The sequence below is a fragment of the Schistocerca piceifrons genome, unplaced genomic scaffold (genome assembly GCF_021461385.2).
Source record: "Schistocerca piceifrons isolate TAMUIC-IGC-003096 unplaced genomic scaffold, iqSchPice1.1 HiC_scaffold_949, whole genome shotgun sequence".
Lineage (NCBI taxonomy): Eukaryota > Metazoa > Arthropoda > Insecta > Orthoptera > Acrididae > Schistocerca > Schistocerca piceifrons.
The window spans coordinates 112501-117500 of record NW_025729222.1 but is presented as its reverse complement, the minus strand read 5'-3'; the positions used below and the strand labels follow the sequence as shown (position 1 = coordinate 117500).

The 5000-nt window shown below is 53.9% G+C and overlaps 1 non-coding gene across 1 annotated transcript in view; it reads right to left on the bottom strand.

Annotated features, from left to right (window-relative positions):
- Positions 1–990, bottom strand: part of LOC124773225 — a 1909-nt gene extending 919 nt beyond the window's left edge. Inside the window, exon 1 of the ribosomal RNA XR_007014545.1 lies at positions 1–990. This exon is cut by the window's left edge and continues 919 nt beyond it. This is a non-coding gene — a ribosomal RNA (small subunit ribosomal RNA).
- Positions 991–5000: the final 4010 nt, after the last annotated feature.

The following is a 5000-nucleotide window of genomic DNA, read 5'->3' as shown; positions in this document are numbered from 1 at the left end:
CGCAATACGAATGCCCCCGCCTGTCCCTATTAATCATTACCTCGGGTTCCGAAAACCAACAAAATAGAACCGAGGTCCTATTCCATTATTCCATGCACACAGTATTCAGGCGGGCTTGCCTGCTTTAAGCACTCTAATTTGTTCAAAGTAAACGTGCCGGCCCACCGAGACACTCAATAAAGAGCACCCTGGTAGGATTTCAACGGGGTCCGCCTCGGGACGCACGAGCACGCACGGGGCGGTCGCACGCCTTCGGCTCGCCCCACCGGCAGGACGTCCCACGATACATGCCAGTTAAACACCGACGGGCGGTGAACCAACAGCGTGGGACACAAATCCAACTACGAGCTTTTTAACCGCAACAACTTTAATATACGCTATTGGAGCTGGAATTACCGCGGCTGCTGGCACCAGACTTGCCCTCCAATAGATACTCGTTAAAGGATTTAAAGTGTACTCATTCCGATTACGGGGCCTCGGATGAGTCCCGTATCGTTATTTTTCGTCACTACCTCCCCGTGCCGGGAGTGGGTAATTTGCGCGCCTGCTGCCTTCCTTGGATGTGGTAGCCGTTTCTCAGGCTCCCTCTCCGGAATCGAACCCTGATTCCCCGTTACCCGTTACAACCATGGTAGGCGCAGAACCTACCATCGACAGTTGATAAGGCAGACATTTGAAAGATGCGTCGCCGGTACGAGGACCGTGCGATCAGCCCAAAGTTATTCAGAGTCACCAAGGCAAACGGACCGGACGAGCCGACCGATTGGTTTTGATCTAATAAAAGCGTCCCTTCCATCTCTGGTCGGGACTCTGTTTGCATGTATTAGCTCTAGAATTACCACAGTTATCCAAGTAACGTGGGTACGATCTAAGGAACCATAACTGATTTAATGAGCCATTCGCGGTTTCACCTTAATGCGGCTTGTACTGAGACATGCATGGCTTAATCTTTGAGACAAGCATATGACTACTGGCAGGATCAACCAGGGAGCTGCGTCAACTAGAGCTGAGCAGCCGGCCGCCCGGGAGTGTGTCCCGGGGGCCCGCGCGAACACGCAAGCGTCCGCTCAATCATTCTGCAAACAGGAGGAGGCTGAGCTCCCCTGCACAATACACCTCGAAACCCTCTCAGGTCCCGGCGGCGCGCAGCGCCGTCCCAAGTACTTGGTCGGGTTCGAGAGAGGCGCAATCGCCCGGAGTTAGGCGAGTAGACGCTTTCGGTGCGACCACCCGTGCTCCCAACTGAGCTTGCCGCTGCCGACAGAGGCCCGGGAGCGTGCTGTCGTGGCATTGCCGGCGGGAGACAACACGCGCCACCTACGGTGACCGGCAGCTCCAACGCCAGCGCCACAGAAGGACAAAAGCCCCACTTGGGTGCCGAAGCGAACTCTCCCAGCACAGCGCACGCGCCAACACATCCGCACAGCTGCGATACAAACCACCAGCGAGAACCGCTGGGGCGACCGAGCAGCAGACGGCGTCGCGGCGCCGAGCGCCGGGCGGCAGCGCATCCTCAACGCACACAGTCCTCAATCGGACCAGCACACTGAAGATGTCCACCGCGCTTCGCACCGGGCCCGCGAGGACCTACTTTGGCCGCACGGCGCCGCGCGCAGGGTGCGCCGGCGCGCAGCTGCGACGCCTGCCGCGTCCGTCGGCCGGCGCGCCTGCCACTGGCCGCCCCCACCAGCCGGCTGTAGCGCGTGCGCCCACGCACCGCGCGGCCAGCACGCCGGGAGGCGCCCCCTCACCGGCCGGGGACGGTCCCACCCAGCCACCGCCGCGTATCGCTTCACACCCAGATGCCGTTCAGTTTCGTCGGCATGGTGGGTATCGCTGGAACAACCGGTTAGTACCTCAACCTATCGTCGCCATCACCGATTCACCCCTAGCGAGAACAACCGCACCACAACAGGTTACCATTTGTTCATTTGCGTAACTTCACCAGAAAACGCAGGCGTCCATCGCCATTTGCAACTTCCACGATTATTGCATGCCTGTGTCAGGTGTCACGCCACACTACGTCTGCCCACATACACGCAACAAAATGTGCACGCCTAGACAATACGTGGAAGGTGGCCCCCGTACGTATGCGATGTCCATTGCTCGAACGACTGTCAACCGGCCTCTGTAGCATGTCGCAGATATGGAACGCGGTGCACCATGCCATCACGGTGTGTGAGGAGAGACGACTAGGTCCGAATACATCAACAGACAGCTCATGCTGATCGCCATCCACGGCGTCCGTTCCTCCCACACGTCTCTATGGCGTACCACACTGCAATCCAGCTCTCATAGGGAGACGACACGTAGCTGCGTGCACAATATTTGCACTGTATGGTCCGCCGTTTTTGGGCGCAGTCGTTGTACGGTCACACATGTGCCACGATGTATCATTCAGTACATAAGGACGAATGTGCAGTACAGATTGTGGTTTACGCGTACGACATTAGCGGACAGTTGACACAGGCCGCACCACAACGTAGCCTGAGTACGTCGCATGCGGAGGGCATTGAACATGCAAAGTTCTCACCAACCAGCTTGCGAAGGCAGGGGGCAAGGTGGGGACGTGGGGAGGGGCGGCATGTACGTCCTGCTGCCATCCACATTACAGTGTACAGCAGGAGCATGTGGAAAGTGAGCAAGACTTGCAAGGTGTTTAACATGAAGCGATACACAGGGGAGCGGGGAGTGCGAGTAGCGAACTATATTGCGAGGGTTGCGGGTGGGCAACACTACACTAATTGAACGAGTCGTATAACAATTACAGAGCAGGTTTAGGCGACAACGTGGGTTACGTTAGGCGACAACGTGGGTTAGGTTAAGGCACGACGTGGGTTAGGTTAAGGCACGACATGGGTTAGGTTAAGGCACGACATGGGTTAGGTTAAGGCACAACATGGGTTAGGTTAAGGCACAACATGGGTTAGGTTAAGGCACAACATGGGTTAGGTTAAGGCACAACATGGGTTAGGTTAAGGCACAACATGGGTTAGGTTAAGGCACAACATGGGTTAGGTTAAGGCACAACATGGGTTAGGTTAAGGCACAACATGGGTTAGGTTAAGGCACAACATGGGTTAGGTTAAGGCACAACATGGGTTAGGTTAAGGCACAACATAGGTTAGGTTAAGGCACAACATAGGTTAGGTTAAGGCACAACATGGGTTAGGTTAAGGCACAACATGGGTTAGGTTAAGGCACAACATGGGTTAGGTTAAGGCACAACATGGGTTAGGTTAAGGCACAACATGGGTTAGGTTAAGGCACAACATGGGTTAGGTTAAGGCACAACATGGGTTAGGTTAAGGCACAACATGGGTTAGGTTAAGGCACAACATGGGTTAGGTTAAGGCACAACATGGGTTAGGTTAAGGCACAACATGGGTTAGGTTAAGGCACAACATAGGTTAGGTTAAGGCACAACATAGGTTAGGTTAAGGCACAACATAGGTTAGGTTAAGGCACAACATAGGTTAGGTTAAGGCACAACATAGGTTAGGTTAAGGCACAACATAGGTTAGGTTAAGGCACAACATAGGTTAGGTTAAGGCACAACATAGGTTAGGTTAAGGCACAACATAGGTTAGGTTAAGGCACAACATAGGTTAGGTTAAGGTACAACATAGGTTAGGTTAAGGTACAACATAGGTTAGGTTAAGGTACAACATAGGTTAGGTTAAGGTACAACATAGGTTAGGTTACACGTTGTTGTAAGGAAAGGTGTAGGGGGGGGCGGGGGCGGCAGGTTCGTTGATAGTGATTATAGTAAGTGAATGCTTGTGACATGATCAGATTTGTCACGTCAGGATGCACCTTTGGCTTATTAGAGGCGGCGCTCCAATTCTATGCTTGTGTCAGACCTGTGTCTTTGACTCATGTCATTGTTTGTGCGCTGTGACAGGAGGTACTATTGTGATGTTGGGTGCACCGTTGTATAGGACATGTGTGGGTGTTGGTGCCTGATCTGCGCAATGGTGGATGTCGAAAGGGTGGGATATTGTATTTTCCGCATGGACCTCCTGGTCTGGTTGTGATAGTGTGGATTGTGTAATGTGGCGGAGAGGATGCACTGGATGTTGTTCCATGCTGGTGCTTACATATTGTATGTGCGCCCGTTAGAAGCAGAGAGTGGTGCGTGATCAGAGTGGCTGGCTGACGTGTGGTTCCCATTGTGGGCAGACTCTTTCAGCATGTATACGGACAGTTGTATATATATTCTGTAGTTTGATGGCTCTGCATTGATTACTAATCAGCGCCGTGTGTACGGGTAATCTGGTTCCAGTCCAAAATGTTCCATCTGTGTACATTAGTGACAAAGACTCCCCTCATGCAGTGGGGCTCGGTCTGTTATAACTCTTCCGCGTAATATATTTGCCCCACGTTTTTGCGACTGCGAGTGCGAGTGCAACGCGCATGGGGACCGACATGCTGATGGCTCGGTATCGGACGCCGTACAGTGAGCAACGCGATCGCGTCTCTCGCTCGTAAGTGGTACAGGTCGCGGCTCATGTATAGGGACAGCGGGAATGTCGCATATTGGCAATAACTCTTCATGAAACGCACGTTATAGGGGTGGATTGCACTTTACGAGTGCGGGAAACGTCCGCCGTTCATCCGCTGGAGGTGCGCGTTTGGCGGTTGGGGTGGTGCACGAACGGGTGCGGGTGGAGTCATTGCCGGTCCACGGCTTCGTGCGGCAGAGCCACTGGAGATTGGGTGCTATGGTCGACAGAGGCTGCAGGCTTTGTGGGTGGCGTCGAAAGGCGGGCACTGTGGCGCCATCGCTGTCTTAATCGGCTTGGCGTCGCATAGATGGCGGTATCGTCGTTGGAGGAGGTCATGTTGCGGGAGACCTACAGATGGCGGTATGTTTTGTGGTGCGGACGTAGTGTTGTCAGATGCGCATAGATGGCGGTATTGCATGTGGTGTCGCCCTATTTTCATAGATGGCGATACTGTTTTGCCGGCATGGGTGGCGTAGTTCCGTCGGATCCCTG